Source organism: Suncus etruscus, chromosome 14, assembly GCF_024139225.1.
Source record: "Suncus etruscus isolate mSunEtr1 chromosome 14, mSunEtr1.pri.cur, whole genome shotgun sequence".
Lineage (NCBI taxonomy): Eukaryota > Metazoa > Chordata > Mammalia > Eulipotyphla > Soricidae > Suncus > Suncus etruscus.
Window position 1 is genome coordinate 15,056,892 of NC_064861.1, and position 17,221 is coordinate 15,074,112.

A 17,221-nucleotide genomic window follows, 5' to 3' on the forward strand; every position below is an offset into this window, starting at 1 on the left:
ACTGGCTAAGGAAAGATGTTGGATTCACAGTAGAGCACAAACTGTGAGCTTCCACAACTGCTCCTATCACACCCAAGGTGCTAACAAAGACAAAAGTGAGAAAGAAAGTGGTGTAGACTCAGGGATGGAGAGAAGTGCTGGCTCACTTCCCACTCAAAATAATGCAGCACATCACTGAGTCTTGCTCACAGGAAATTAAGCAGTTAGTGTGTTTTTGTGATGGGATCCAAGACACTGAGAGAGACTGGACTCAGCGACACACTGTTCAGCTCTCCAGAAGCCAAGGAAGGGATAGGTGGTAGGGGAATGGTGTGGCTAGCTTTGGTCTAGTTACATTAGAGAACTTATTTGAGTTCCCTTATGAGAGTTGGTACACGGACAGGTTATGTGGGAGTAATCTTGTGTGGTCCCTCATGTCTTCAAATTTCAAGGTCTGTGCACCCACTCTCCTAAAGGGAACTCAAAGAAGTTCTCTAACGTAACCAGATCAAAGCTAACCACAGCAGGGGAAGCTACAGACAGGGGTTGAGGTGTAAGGTGCTTGGTAGTGACTAGTTGGTTGAAAGGTCTGGGGCAGCAACAGCAGATGACGGGACAGTTGCAGGGGGAAACCTAGGGGGAGCAGAAGCAGCTGTACTGGGGACACTTCAGGCACTTTTGCTGAGACAGATGTGACAGCATAAGGAAGTCAAAAGTTCTTTCCTCGCACAAGTAGAGAGGATGAAAAAGGCCCAGAAGGAGATCAGTATGGCTGGTGTGGGGTGAAGGGCCCTGAAGATAATGACTTAGCTAGACTCAGTGGAAATGATAGTGGTTCCCAGAGACCATGGGGTTACAGGGTGGGAGGAGCAAGCTGAGGGGTCTTTACAGAGGAGGGAAGGAAACAGTTACAATTAGACACACACACAGATGTGTGAGACGAAACTTCAGAAATTCTACAGTATTGTAAACCAACTTGGTGAAAATTAAAAGTGAAAAATATTTTCCTTTAAAATGACAATAAATACTTACCTGGCAGGGGCGATACCATGATCATGAAGGTGGTTTCCCCAGGGTGAGGCTCACCCATTGCACTCCGGGTGTGCTGACCTCTGCGATTTCCCCAAATGTGGGAAACTCGACTGCGTAATTTATGGTAGTGGGGGACTGCGTTCACGCTCTCCCCTGGAAAAAAAAAATGACAATAAGGCTAAATGGTCTAATCATGGATCAGAGTCAGAAACAATGCTAGAGATAGGAAGGGAAGTTCAAGGTCTGTCTCAGGGCCTAACATGGTTCACGCAAAAAGGCACGACCACAATTGGGCACCTTCAAACTCTCTCTCCTTTCCTGCTCCTGGCCTCACCATGGTGGGGCTCATCTGCCTTTTCTACAGGCCACCATCTCTGCATCAGTGTTTGTTGGGCCTATACTAACTGTAGTGAAATGAGGAGAGAGGAAGGGAGAGGGAGGGAGGGAAGCGGGAGAGAGGGAGAAGGAGAGGGAGAGAGAGAAGGAAGAGAGAGGAGAGAGAGAAGAGACAGAAAAAGAGAGAGGAGAGACAGAAAAAGAGAGAGGAGAGAGAGAGAAAAAGAGAGGAGAGAGAGAAGAGACAGAAAAAGAGAGGAAGAGAGAGAGAGAGAAGAGAGAGAAAGAGATAGAGCCACCTAAAGGAGACGGGTGCCTGGAGCTCTGGGACTAAACTGCTGCATTTCATGTAGAGAAAGAGAAATCAAACAGAGCAAGCTGCATCTGGGCTGATGCTTATTACTGGGGGTGGGGCCTGGGTCCCTTGGCCCAAAAGCTCTCCCTGGATTTCTTCCTGGGCCTCTCCTCTAGGCTTCTCCTTTTATACCCAGTCTGTTGACAGTTACAGGAGGGTGGGGTGGGTTCAGTCCATTGACAGCTATGGGGGGGGTCATCACCCCTTAAAGATACATTAACATTTATACAGTAACAACTAAAGATGCCCTCCATATAGCCCTTCCACACAAGGTTTCCTTTTCTATTAGCATTAAGATAAGAAACAATGCATGCAGTGCTCTATATTTGTTTTCAATGTCGCAATGGTTTTGTGACTCCCAGGGTTTTTTCCTTTGGAAACGAGTCCAAGTGGGTCTTTATGTCTTAAAGGTTGCAGACCTCTGGTAGTGGATAGAGTGTTTGCTTTGCCTGCACCTGACCCAGGTTAGAGTCCCAATATCCCATGTGATCCCTGAGCAGCCAAGAGTAAATCCTGAGTGCAGAGCTGAGTAACCCTAAACATCACACCACCAGATGTGGTCCCAAAGCAAAACAAAACTAAAAGGACCTTAAAAGAAATAAGCTTTGACCTGGGAGGGGACAGGAATCTCTTCTCAGGGGTCAGAGTGAGGCATTGCAGGGTAAGGCACTTGGGGGCTTGATCTGGGTTCACTATCCATAACCCTATATTGTCTGCCAAGCACAAACAAGAGTGATCCCTGACGTTATCTTGGAGCATCACCAGGTATAAGGGAAAAAAAAGACTCTTTTCTCAGGGTTCACATTTTAGGGGAGAGGGTCAAGCACACAGGTGGCAGGGACAACGGGGAGCCCCCTCCTTGGTGGGTCAATCGTAGTTGACTTGGCAATGTCCATTTGACAGGCACAACCCATCAAAACTTTACCAGGGAGAAACAAGATGCCAGAAACTTAAACTGGAGAGGGCACAGACACCAATATCAGGCACTAATGTGATTTAAATTTCACCAGGCAGCCAGCAAACACAAAAAGTACATCTTACAGAAAAACTTATAAGACTAGATGTAAAGAGACAGCAATCCCCAGACATTGTAGCTTGATGAGCATTGTTACTGTGTAGGTGTTACTCACGTAGCTCAGCTGCATAAGGCGATTCAATTCTCCTAAAGGCTTTCCACATAGGCATGAAGAAAAGGGGGAGTGGCTGCAATTTTGAACAGCTTCTGAGGTGAGTTGCTGGGACAGGTGGGCTGGATGGAGGACAAGGGAACAGGAGAGGAAAAAATGTGGTATAGGGGTTGGAAAGATAGTATAGTAGGTAGGGTGCTTGCCTTACACATGGCCAACATGGGTTCAACTCTGGCATCCCATATGGATGTGATTTAAATGTGTGACCAATCATATCCTGTCTTTCCCTCCCCCCACCAATGAAAGTAATAAATAAGAGAAGTGTGGACAACATATCAGCACAGATTTGATCTCTTTCAAATAAAACCATGCAAACTTTCATGGGAAAACCAAGAAAATAAAACAAATTAAGATTTATAAAGTAAACACTCAAAGTGAAATCAAGGGCATGAGGAAGAGGAAAACCTCTGAAGTTACTATGGCCAACCTTGTCAACCTTGTCAACCTGCACATCTCACCCCCAGCAAACCAGCACCTTGACAGCTGGGACCTGGGGCATTTGTGAAGCTAGTGCTGAGCCTAGTCACCAAGATGCATCAACATACTCCAGCCTTGACCTCAAAGAGGTGCATCTACTACTGCAGCAGTGTGCACACAGCCCTGCCTGCTGCCTATTCCTCCTCCCCCTCAACAACCAGAAGCTTTGTACTTGATTCCTCACAGTGGAACATTTACATAGTCTTGTATATGGTGCTTCTTGGAATCCTATTCTCTAAAGATGCCAAATAAATTTTTCACTCACAGCCAAAATTCTGGCTCAGAGCTGAATTTCATGCTCTGTTTTCTCATGTCTCTTGACCCCGCAGATTTCATCTGGATTCTGATGGAATCTACTTTTTGAGTCTCTGCATCACCACTTTCTGTGAAGCAGATTGATTCTTGCACATATAAATCCATTTTGGAGCCCCATCAGAGGATAGATTCTCTCTTGCAATTTCCTGTCTCCCTTGGTGCAGGATAGGGCCCTGTCACCTTGCCAACCTCATCACAGCAGACTGTTCCCTCCTTCTAGGCTATCCTAATCACACAGGTCTCTCCTCTCTGCTCAGACACCAGATGCCATCTCTTCTCTCTGCCTTAGTGCTAACTGTCTCCTTGGTTCAGGTAGCCTTCAGCAGGATTCCCCTGATGGGCAGATTCAGTTACACCTTCAATATTGAGTAAGTACAATCCTTTCATTTGCTTTGACCAAGACTTATAATCTTGTCCTCCTCCCACCTGATCCAGTACAAGATTATAAGCATCTTGGCACATGGCACAAAGTGGACACTCTAACCTGACCTATGAAGAAATAAAGAGACAAATGAAAAGGTACAGGACATGACTGGCATCAAAATACCCTCAATGATGTTTTCAAGTGCTTTTGTTTCTTCCATATATTTTCTCTACTGCTTGAATAAATAATGGTAGAACCCACTACCTCACTCATGCAAGGCACGAGCTCTACTGCTCAGTTATATTGCTAGTACTGGTAACAATTTTAATATATATTTTGTATATATATATATACACACACATGTTATTTCTTCACTGTTAAGTCAGAGATTTAGCCTGTGTTGACAGGAGTTGAGTTGTGTTGACTGCGCTGAGTTTATAGAAAGAAGAAAGAGCCCCAAATCAAAAGGAACTTATTTCTATTCTTCCCTGAATTTCAGAAATTCACAATTATTTTTAATATTTGTAGCTTTTTATTTTCCAGACTTTCAAGATGTTGTTGAACTACTTCCGGTAGAGTTTTCTATGCAGGAACCTAGCTCTGATTGCACACATATGGATCCTGCAAATAACTTCATCAAAGCGCTCAGGCTGCTTTAAATTCTTTTGATATATATATATATATATATATATACACATATTTATTCAGGTTCCAAATGTATATATTTTCTGTAACAAAAAATTTAAGTAAATAATTTAAAAAAGTTTAACTCATATAATATTCAAGTATTTCTTTACTGTGAAAGAGGAAAAGGAATTTAAATATTGTGATGAGAGCATTAATAGAATTACTTTAGCCAATTCATTGACTTACTTAGAACTTGGGGTTGTATAAACCACATTTATTTGATTGGAGGAAAATATTCATTTTGAGCACGTGGTAGTATTGCCCCATCAAGTATATTTTGTCTACTTTAAGCATTTATAGAAGCAGTGCAAAGCTGGTCTTTTCTAATTAGGGTTTTCAAAAGTTTGTAGAAAAACACCCTTCTAAACATGATAAGCCTTTGAGAGTTGTTGCATTGAACTACAATTAGCACCATTTAATAATAGCTTTTCCAGGAAAAGCATTTAATGACTGTGCAAAATTAAAAAATTCTAAATAAAGCATCATTGTGTACATCACTTCAATGTTTTCTTTTTTTGTGATAAGTAGACAAGATAATTGGTCTCAACGTTAAATACTATTACCTTGTAAAATGCTCCTCTAAAAACACATCCATTCATTCTAATGTGCCACACTGTTTATTAGAGGCAACAAAATTTCAGTTCATTGTGGTCCCTCCTTTTTTCCTCTGTTCTGTCCTCTTCCCTCATCTCCCTGCTCTTCCTCCTTTCTCTTCCCTTCTTCTCTCCAATATCTTCATATTCACCCTCTTCTTTTTCTCTTTTTCCATGCCCTTCTCTCCATCCCTTTTTCTCCCCCCCCCCCCTTTCCTTCTTTCTCCATTTCCCATTCCTAATTTAATTTTATTATTGAGTTTTTGGCCACACCTGGCAGTATTCAGGAATTACCACTAGCTCTGTACTGAGGGATTACTCTTGGTAGTGCTCTGGGGACCATATATAGTGCCATGAATTGACCTGGGTTGCCTTGTCAAAGCAAGCACCCTAATCCCTGCACTATCTATCCAGTCTCCAGTCCCCTCCACCTATTTCTTACTTTGTCCTTTAAGTTTGAGAGATAGATAGATAGATAGATAGATAGATAGATAGATAGAGAGAGAGAGAGAGAGAGAGAGAGAGAGAGAGAGAGAGAGGTGCTAGGTCAAGCCTTTTCTCTTCATGAGAGAGATGATGCTGAAATGGACTGTGGCAGTAGCTAAAGACAGAAAATTACTATGTGCTCTGCAGAGTTGAAACATCTCGGCAAGGTAAGATTACGACTCCTAACTAACAATGCTGAGAAATGGTTTAGAAGAAAGGAAACTGGGCCCAGAGAGATAGCACAATGGCCGATCCAGGACCTAAAGTGGTTGGTTCGAATCCCGGTGTCCCATATGGTCCCCTGTGCCTTGCCAGGAGCTATTTCTGAGCAGACAGCCAGGAGTAACCCCTGAGCAATGCTGGGTGTGGCCCAAAAACCAAAAAAAAAAAAAAAAAAAAAAAAAGAAGAAGAAGAAGAAAGGAAACTAAGGTTCCAAGGTGCTACTCAGGGCCACAGAGATACCACAGTGGTAAAACATTTGCTTGCATGCAACCGAACAGGGATGAACCCAGGTTCGATCCCGGATAGCTAATATGGTCTTTCCAAGCCTGCCAGGGACAATTTCTCAGTACAGAGCCAGGAGTAACCCCTGAGCACCTCTGTGTGTGGCCAAAAATAAAAAAAGCAGAGCAAAACTAGGAAAAATACCAAGATAAGCATATCAAGCTTAGGTTTCCCAACAGTTATCACACCAGTTAGAAGTCACCCATAGCACTGTGAGACTGTCCACTCTCATAGTCTGTTGGAGAAAATTAGGTATTTGAACTAGTCATCTTCAGGGGTTCTCCATTATTTATGATTATGTGTTATTCTGTTAGGTCTAATTTTGCCATCCATGAATCTTCACAATCCTATCCATCACATGCTCTCTCTCAAATTGTACAATTTTTACTGTATGATTCTGAATAATGGCATGGACATGCTGACACAGGTGACAAGATCAATTTTAAGTACAGCCTCTGCTGTACAAGGCCCTTGTGTTTGTAGCTCAGGTAAGTCATGTCAAAGATAGATGTAGTCTTTCCTGGAAAGTGAATGCTCTAGGGAATAAACCTTGAGAAATGCAGAACCTGTGTTCCAGATTTGATTTCAAAGTTTTAAAGCATATATTTAGGTACACCAAGTATTTACAATAAAGGCACAATAAGGGAGCATAAAATTTCCTTCCCTCCTTCCCCCCCTCCTTCCTCCCTCCCTTTTCTTCCCTCCCTTCTTCTCTCCCTCCCTCCCTCTCTCTTCCCTCCCTTCTTCCCTCCTTCTTCCCTCCCTCCTTCCCTTCTTTCCTTCTTTTTCCTCCCTCCCTCCCTCCCTCCCTCCCTCCCTCCCTCCCTCCCTCCCTCCCTCCCTCCTCCCTCCCTCCCTCCCTCCCTCCCTCCCTCCCTCCTTCCTTCCTTCCTTCCTTCCTTCCTTCCTTCCTTCCTTCCTTCCTTCCTTCCTTCCTTCCTTCCTTCCTTCCTTCCTTCCTTCCTTCCTTCCTTCCTTCCTTCCTTCCTTCCTCCTCTGTGCTTAACTGGACAACCACATGCAAAAAAGCAAACATAGACCTCTATCTAACACCATGCACAAAGGTCAAATCAAAATGGATTAAAGATCTTGATATTAGACTAGAACTATAAGATATATAGAAGAAAACATAGGCAAACACTTAATGATATTGAGACTAAAAGTATCTTCAGGAGCACTCTCCAAACAAGTGGAAGCAGAGATAAACAGAGGGGACAATATTAATCTGAGAAACTTCTGCACCTCAAAAAAATAGTGACTAGGCCACCCACAGAATGAGAGAAAGTATTTACTTAATACCCATCAGATAAAGGACTAATATATAAGATATACAAGGTTCTGACGAACTTAATAAAAAAATTATCCCATCAAAAATGGGGAGAAGAAATAAACAAATATTACCTCAAAAATACAGATGGCTAACAGACACATGAAAAAATGCTCCACATCACTAATAATAAAGGAGATGAAAATCAAAATAAGAATGAGAAATCATCTCACACCACAAAGACTGGCACACTGTGGTAAAGGTGTGCAATTAAATCCTTTGTTGGATGTTTGTGAATCCACAAATAGTTCCCAGAATGAGAAATTGATTCCCATCCCCTTGTCCCCTTTTTGTGGGGAGATCTTAGTAATATTTATCCGCAGCAAATAATCCACACAGACAGGAGGGTTAAGGGTTAAAAGGTTGGGTGAGGAGAGTCCTTTGTCAGCCTGCTGCTAGTTCCAAAATACCAGCCAACTCTGGCCAAAGACCCCTCAACGCCAGGAACCTAAGCTATTTATTTGGCTCTCCACAGCGCTCCCACCTGGAGGGCCAAGGTGGGACAACAGGCAAAGGATAATCTTATGGGAATATTTTCATATACAACAGCACACATCACAAAGAACAAGAACAACCAGTGTTAGAGTGGATGTGGGGAGAAAGAGACTCTCATTTACTTCTGGTGGGAATGTTATCTAGTCCAGCCCTTATGGAAAACAATATAGAGATTCCTCAAAAAACTGAAACCCAAAAACATTGGGACTCCAATGATTCTTTTTTCTTATTTTTTAAATTTTTTTATTTTTAATTATGAGAACAAGGATGCAAAGAAAGAGGACAAGGTAAAGTTACAGTGGAAGGACAATCACCCATAACATAATTCTCAGAAGTCCCCTTGCTGATATCTTAACTTTGAAATTTCAGCCAAAGAACATTAAGGCAGAATCCATGTACAATTACTTTGTCCCTCAAGTCCCCAGATTGTAACACATTATAATATTTCTTAACAGCACACAAGGCTATCTAAAGCCATAAAACTTACATAACTCCTTAAACATTACAGGCATAGTATTTTTTTACATTTCCATATACATGCATATTAGCTTAAGTTAACCTCAAATTTTAAGTGGGTTCTTTTTAAGGATTAGAGTCAAAGGAGCACAGTAAAAATGGTGTTAGAGTGGCAATTGTTGTTTGCATAGGCCCACCAAAATATGAGGGACATGGAAAGAAATAACCTTGGCCTAAAAACAAAGAGACCCAACCCCTGAAGTTTCCTGGCACAAGACCAACTCTAGGCTCCAGGCAAGCTAGATCATCCAATCCAAGACATTGTCTGTAGTGCCAACACACTTTTATTTTTCACACAGTCTCTGTTGTTGGTATCATGTTTCTGTATTAAAGATCCTGGAATCTGCATATCCTACATTGAAGTCAGGATGTGGAGTGTCCTCTCATTTCACCTCACAATCAAAGGGCAATGCAGGGAGCCCTGTCCTGTAAGCAGGTCGTTGATGTTGTTAAGTCTTCTCAGTGTTAAGGGAAGTCTCTTTTGAGCAGGTCGATGTCTGAGCAGTGTAGGGTCTTCCGTGGTAGAGGACTGCTTCCAGGTGATGTTATAGACCAGCCTGAATGTTTCGTGGATGGCTTCCCTGATTCAGGGGTGAATGGAAAATGCCCTTTCTTCCGAGGTCTGTGCCAGGTTGTTATGTCAATGTTCAAGGTGTAAGGTCCCTTTGCACTACAAGATTTGTGTGTTCCAATCTCTATTAGATAGGATCTTATTTGTATGTATAGTATTTTCCCATTTTAATGTGCCTATGCAAAAAAGGAGCAATGCCACGTGGTGTTATTGGTGCATATGGGGGCCATAAGAACAATTTCAACGATTCCCATGATATGGTTCAATCATAAGCATTAAACTGGGGGACTTTTTCACCAAAATTCCTTGTTAAACAGCTCAAAAAGAGAAGATAAAAAGTGGTTAGAATCGTCACTGTATAAGACAACATTTAGTAAGAATTATAGCTGTCAGAGAAAAAACACAAAATATTCTAAAGAAATACGTGTCCATTTTATGTATCTTGAAACAGTTTGGGGTTGTTACACACAATGCACGGCTTTGGTCTGTGATTAGGATTGTACACTACTGAAGTTAAAAAGAGTAATGTAGGTTAGTGACGTTTGGGGGGGTGGTTAGAGAGTTAAGGAGTAAAAAAGAGCTTTGTAGGGGGTGTGGGAAAGGGCAGAATACAAAATGAACATTCTGGATACGCAAAACATAAGAATAAGGAATACTTTTAATACATGAAGTACGCGTGGGGGCACGAGCAACCTCGCGGTTCTGTAGTTTTTGGATGCATAGGGAGGAATTTCTCACCCCTCCCCCCAGGGCCCAATTAATCAGGCATGGCCCTGAAGACCCGCCTGGTGTGGGGGGGAGGATTTTGGTCCCCTGGACTAGGTGGTCAGCCCAGGGGGCCTATGGCTAGCTGTCCTGCCCAGAGCCCCCAACATACCAGTCAAACACACCCAGAAATCCTGGCATGCGGAGTGTTCTGAGCCCAGCTGTGCCTCTGTCTCCAATGATTCTTATATTGTTTCTGGTGAGTTTATCAAAGCTTCTGTTTTCATCTATTCACATTTTTTGAGGATTTTATCCCATTGCCTGATCATTCGTTTTAAGACTCTTTTCCCACCTTTTTTGTTGTTATGCATCTTATCTTCCAACTCACTGTTTCTCTCCTCAGCTTTCATCACTCTGTTGGAAAGGCTTCTAAGTGAGGTTTTTATTTCACCTACCATGTTTTTCAGTCCTGTTATTTCAGTTTGAAGTTTTCTTATTTCTACTTTTATTTCCTCTTGAATCTTATTTGTGTTTCATTCAGTTCATTCCATACATTCTTTGAGTTCTATGAGCATCTGCTATATTTCCTCCCTAAAATCCTTATCTGAGAGGCTAAATATATAGTTTGTGCTTATCAGGTCATCTAAGCTAGCATCTTCATTCTCTAAGTGTAGCAGAGGCCTGCATTTTTACCCATTGTCATAATTGCAGTGTGGTGTTTTCTAGGTGCTGTGCTGGGATTTATTAACTATGAGAAGTACACAGCAGAGTACCATGGAGCAGAGTGGATTGCATTCTACTGGCTCAGTCCTTGGTGGTGGGCATTGCTTGCCTTGTGACGCTTTCCAGGACTTGCCAGAGTCTTCCTTCTGCTTCAGTCCTTGATGGTGATGGTCTCATACCTTGCAAAACTTTCTGGGGAGTTGCCAATCAGATTCCCCCTTTTGCCTCAACCCTTGGTGGCAGGGTCTTCCAAACAAAGACTTCAAAGCAGTAGAGAGACTGCCTGGCTAATGCCTTCTTTATTTCTTTCCTTATCAATGATCTCAATTAAAATACTTTTTAATTTTTGATTTTTAGACCACACTCAGCGATGTTCAGGGATTGCTGAGCTCTGCACTCAGAAATCACTCCTGGCAGGCTCAGGAAACCATATGGGATGCCAGGAATTAAACCCGGATCTGTCCTGGGTCATCTGTGTGCAAGACAAATGCCCTATCATTGTGCTATCTCTCTAACCCCAGAATACTTCTTTTTTATTTTTTTTTTGGATTTTGGCTCATACCTGGCATAGTTTAGGGGTTACTCCTGGCTCTGTACTCAGAAATCGCTCCTGGCAGGCTCAGGGGACCACATGGAATGCCGGGATTTGAACCACCGTTCCTTCTACATGCAAAGCAAACACCCTACCACCATGCTATCTCTCCGTCCTCCCCACAGTATACTTTTTTTTAAAGTAAAGTACAAACATCTAATAAATAAAATGAAAATAATCATTTTTTATGTGCCATTTGCAATTACTTCCAACTTTTCTATTCCATTTTACCTCCTGACAAGGACAAAGGCCAATTTTTATTCTCTGTTCTACTCAAATTCTCCCTGATATTTACCAGGGATGTTATTCCCTCAGTGAAACAATTTCCTCCTTTCAATTCTGTTACAAAAGACACTGTGGATTTTCTCCTCCTTCTGGACCATATTCTGTGGAACATCTCTTACTTAAAATGCTGTTTCAGTTTGGTTTATTTTTTCCCCTCAGAAACTATGAGTTATCTGATTATAATTTCTGCCTCAATGACAACTAACTTGAATCTTAAATTATTATTGAAACATAAATAACTTAAATGTAGATCTTCATCGGAGCTCTTACTAGTCCTTATGTGACTATGTCCAGAACTCTACAGCTGCCCTTCATCTGTTTGAAAGGACTGACTACATCAATGATATGCTACCACCCTCACCCAAAGTATGGAAAATATGGAGCTTTTCTCTTCTCTCCTGTGAGCATCCTACTGCTGTGTCTCCAGTCTCCAAGTACCACCAGTCCCATATGTTCCTTCCATCCTGCTCGCCTGCAGCCTGAACCATCATAGCAGGTCGTATTTCACGTTTCTCATCTAGCATATGCCTCTGAAACTCTTCCCCATATTGTTTCTTTTCTAAACCGCAAATCTGTGTCATTTGCCAGACAAATTCCTTCAGCTGACGTCTAGAAGAGAGAAGTTCAAACTTATCAAAAGCCTTGTAAACCAAGTCTGGTTTTTGCCTGTTTTTTTTTTTCAGCAGTGTTTTTGGCTACTTTTCATTTCTTAACTTCTTCCTTTTCTCCTTCTCCTGTTAGCCACTTCCTTTCTTAATTTTGTCCTTCACTCCTTATACTTTCCTCTTCTTGCCTTGAAAAACGAGTTGCTTGAGAGCTTTAGATGGCCTGAGATGTCTTTCTTCCTTTATCTCAGCCTACACAGACCAGTTCTCCTGCTTTGCTTTCCAATTTCTCCAAATGGAGTTAATCACATATATCCTTGTACTGGTCTCATAATTTGCCTATGCTTTATTATACATGGGATTATCTCATTCAACTTGTTTGGATTCTGTGCCCTCACTAGAGGTTAATTTTCTTAAGAGTAGCAATTTTGGAGAGATAGTACCATGGGTAGGGCACTTTTCTGGCATGCTTCACCACATACGGACCCTAAACGCTACTAGAATGATCCCTGAGAAAAACCTTTGGTCCAAAAACTAAAAAACAAAAACAAAACCAAAAAAAAAAAACCAACCCCCCCAAAAAAACATCACCACCACCACCACCACCACCACCACAAAAAAAACCCCAAACCAGTGGCATTCCTGTTTTTATTTTGTCTCCTTTAGTTCATCATTACGAAGTTCAACATATAAGAGAGACTAAATTTTGCTGAAAGGGGCTCAATTTAAGACTCTGTTAGACAATTTTCCCCAGTATATTAACAGCATATCTAGAAACAATATCATATAGTTTAAAGTCAGTTTACAGAATTTCACTGTGCATGTCTGCACAATCTTCTACTAAGATTAAGCAATTTTCACAGTAACTTAATATGAGGCGTCACATAAGATATGCCAAATCATTAAGATTCGACTTAGTAAATTAATAAATTGTATGTCATTTTATACTAAAATCCATAACATTTTTCAGCAGAAAATTACTTGTTTTCTCATAGAATTAATAGCAAAGGAAGTGTTATCAGAGATAACATTAATGGCTGAATCGGAATTATATGAATTATATATGAATGCATAATTCTCAGGCACTATAAGATTCATAGTCTTGCTCTTGATTCCTCCTCCTTTTCCTCTTCCTACTCCTCTTCCTTCTCCTCTTCTTCTTTTTCCTTCTCCTCCTCTTCCTCCTCCTCTTCCTCTCTTCCTCTTCTTCCTCTCCTCCTCCTCTTCATTTTCTCCTCCTTTTCTTCCTCTTCCTCCTCTTCCTTTCCTCCTCCTTTTCTTACTCTTCCTCCTCTTTCTTCTCCTCCTCTTTTTCCCCTCCTCCTCTTCTTCCTCCTCCTCTTCCTTCTCCTCCTCTACCTCCTCCACTTCTCCTCCTCTTCCTCCTCCTCCAAAAAATTAAGTAAAAGAAAAAAAAGAAAAGAAAAGATTCATAGTCTTGAACCATTTGTTTTTAGCAAATTAATCACATTTAAATTTTAAATACAAATTTATTATTTAGCCATATATAGTTTACAGATGACAAGAACAATAATTCTGATTGTTATCAGAAAAAGCCTGGCCAAGTTTAGATTTTGCAAACAAATCTAAGAGGTGCTACAAAATGAACCTTACAAACTTGTCTAGTCTGTTTTTCTAGTCAGAGCAAAATGGAAATTAATCATGTGGTCTCTGTCTGCCAATAATTCAATAGTTGTTTTTCTTTTCTGTCATCTCTGTCGCTGAAGCCTTTAAAACTTGAGAGAAATAGAACAAGGTCATAGAAATAAGATTTTTTTTATATCACATGTTCTTTTCTTTGCTTGTTTACAATGGGAAAGATTAACAAAGTCAACCTCTGTTGTCATCATTGCTGTCTCATTTCTATCTTAGTGTTTTTTAAAAACAGAGGCCACATGCAACATAACGTGAAGTGTGCTAGAATTCCTGGGGCACCACTCTTGGTGGAGGAGCATAGGCCAGGATGCAGGCCTCACTGGAGGGAACTCAGGCCTGATGGTCCTCCATAGGGGTCCAAGTTGAGAGCATTGAGGACATGGAACTCTGGCTGAGGGACTGAGACCTGTGCTGCTCTACCACTGGGCTAATTCACTAGCCCCTGCATTTCTATTCACTTAAACATGATTCTATTTCATTTGCTTCACATGATTGCATCAATTTAAGATATATTTTTACCTGAAAATCTTTCATGAATCAATCCATTACATACTTTTATTCCTGCCCTCCTCTGCTCAGTAATTAAGTCTGTTCAGTTGAAATTAAATTAAAAAAATATTTCCTGTGACCACAAGGTTTCATACATGAATGTTTCTGTCTGGATTATATGTATTATAATTATCATTATGAACCAATTTATTAGGATCATATAACTGCATTATAATTTATGATCAATTATTATTAAAATTAGAAAACTTTCTTAAAAATACATCTTTGTGTAGATGAATAGTTCTGTGGGATTTTTCAATTACTGGACTATTAGTAAAGAAGTATTATGCATTGTTGTACTGAAAAAGGATCCAGTAATTCTTTTTTTCTCTGTATAGATTGACATCCTGAAAGATTCAGGATCTTCCAGAGTTTAGGGTCTGGTTCTGGGAAACAATGGCAAGTACTGGAACACATGCTTTGTATGTGAAGACCCTGAATTTGCTCAACAGGCCTCCCTGAGCATGGTCGAGTAAATGTATCCCAGATAGCCCTAGAATTTGGAATGGTTCTGGTCACCCCTCTGGCACCACAAAACTGAGTGACACTGCAATATTTCTAGCATTTAGGCTTGGCAGCCAAGCATGGCTGTGAGTGAGCTGGAAGAACCAGGACTCGGAGCTTTTGCTTCTAAGTGCTTATGTCTTGTATCAATATTCATTGCTTTAGAAACTAAAAGTAAGAGATTAAGAGATTATATTCATATTCATTCTAAAAACATAAGTAATCAGCTGAAGGGTATTATACATTGTATGACTGAAATTCAATCATGAACAACTTTGTAACTGTGTAAAAACCAACTGTCTTATGAACAACCTTGTAAACCAGTGTTTAAATAAAATAATTAAAAATCTAAAAGATTTTCAGGGAGGGACTTCAGAGCATAAAAACCGGCTAACCTTTGCAAAAGCTGGCTCCCTGTGTGTGACACCAGGCGGGGAAAATCCGCGAAAGTACACCGGCCCAGTGGGGCTCAGCTGTGAAAGACTGTGAGTGTGACCTGTCCATGTCTGTCTACTGTCCTCTTGCGTGAAACTCTTGCGAGTGGGGCAAAAAGAGGCTCAGAGGAGCACGGCCGCTCCGCTCCGCTACGCGGCCGTGCACTCTTTCTAAGGAAAGAACTCCATTGCAACAAGAAGGAAAAATCACACTAAGAACGGCGCTATATCACAGAAGCAAACATTTCTTTCTGGACTGTCTTCTCTGTTGCATGCTCGGGCCTAAGATTTGACCCGGTGTGAGGCTTCATCCACGGAGGACTCCCCTCCCTTAGAGGCAAGTCAGCCCATCCAGAAAGGGAGGAGCCAGAGGAGTGTGCTGCCTACATCACATAGACAATGAATACCACCACAACACGTAGAAAAACCCACAATACAAGTGTGACAATGGGGAAACAACGCAGGCCAGCATCAGACATAGAGAATGAAGATGACAATTCTGAGGACCAGATAATGACTGAACAACTAATCAACCTCTCAGATAAGGACTTTAGACTAGCAATATGGAAGGTGCTCAACAGACTCCAAGAAACCATGGATCGAGTTGAACAGAACACTAATAAGAACCAAGAAAATATGAAGGCAGAAATGACAAAACTCCAAACTGAAATAACATGTCAACTAACAGGCCTGAAAAACTCAGTAAACGAAGTGAATGACAAAATGGATAAGCTCTGGGACAGGGTATCAGAAGCTGAGAATAGACTTGGTGCTGTGGAAGATGAGATACATAACAATTCCATACAGCAGGAGAGATTGGACAAAAAACTTAAAGCAAATGAGCAGACAATGGAAAAATTAGTCAAAGAATGGGAACAGACGAAAATAGAAGTCTATGATAAGATCAACAGAAACAACTTAAGAATCATTGGAGTCCCAGAGACCCAGGAAGAAAATTTCCAGGAAGAATCAATGGTCAAGAACATCATTAAAGAGAAACTTCCAGAGCTAAAGAATATATGTGATCAAATCCTGCATGCCCGAAGAGTACCAACCAAAAGAGACCCCAGAAAAACCACCCCAAGACACATCCTAGTCACAATGACAAATCCCACAGATAGAGACAGAATTCTGAAAACAGCAAGATCAAAAGGGGAAATCATGTTCAAGCAAGCTTCCCTGAGATTTACAGCAGACCTGTCACCAGAAACGCTCAATGCCAGAAAGCAGTGGTGGGATATTGTGACAAGACTGAATGAAATGAATGCTTCACCCAGAATACTATACCCAGCAAAACTCACTTTCCGGTTTGATGGAAGAATACATGGTTTCACAGACAAAAAACAGCTCAGAAACTTCACAGACACAAAACCAGTCTTAAGAGAAAAACTGAAAGACCTAATCTAAGACAAGACTACCCAAAAGACACACCAAATTTTGAAATAAAGATGGCGTTAAATCCCAGGACAATTCTTTCTCTCAACGTCAATGGACTAAATGCACCAGTTAAGAGACACAGAGTGGCTAAATGGATCAAAAAACTCAATCCAACCTTCTGCTGCCTACAAGAAACGCACCTGAATAGTCAGAACAAACATAGACTCAAAATAAAAGGCTGGAGAAAAGTTATCCAAGCAAACAACACCCATAAAAAAGCTGGAGTGGCCATACTAATATCAGATAATGCAAACTTTATACTCAGGAAGGTTGTAAGGGACAAAGACGGACATTTTATATTAATCAAGGGGTACGTAGAGCAGGAAGAATTCACTCTCCTAAACATATATGCACCGAATGAGGGGCCAGCAAAATATTTAATACAACTGCTGACAAATCTGAAAAATAATATCAACAACAACACAATAATTGTGGGGGACCTAAACACGGCTTTGTCAACACTGGACAGGTCAACCAGACTGAAACCCAACAAGAATATACTAGAC

General features: G+C 41.2%; 1 non-coding gene across 1 annotated transcript; it reads left to right on the forward strand.

Annotated features, from left to right (window-relative positions):
• Positions 1-1,003: 1,003 nt before the first annotated feature.
• Positions 1,004-1,167, forward strand: LOC126029187 (U1 spliceosomal RNA). The gene has a single exon (XR_007502837.1). It is a non-coding gene; the product is annotated as a U1 spliceosomal RNA (small nuclear RNA).
• The last annotated feature ends 16,054 nt before the right edge of the window (positions 1,168-17,221 follow it).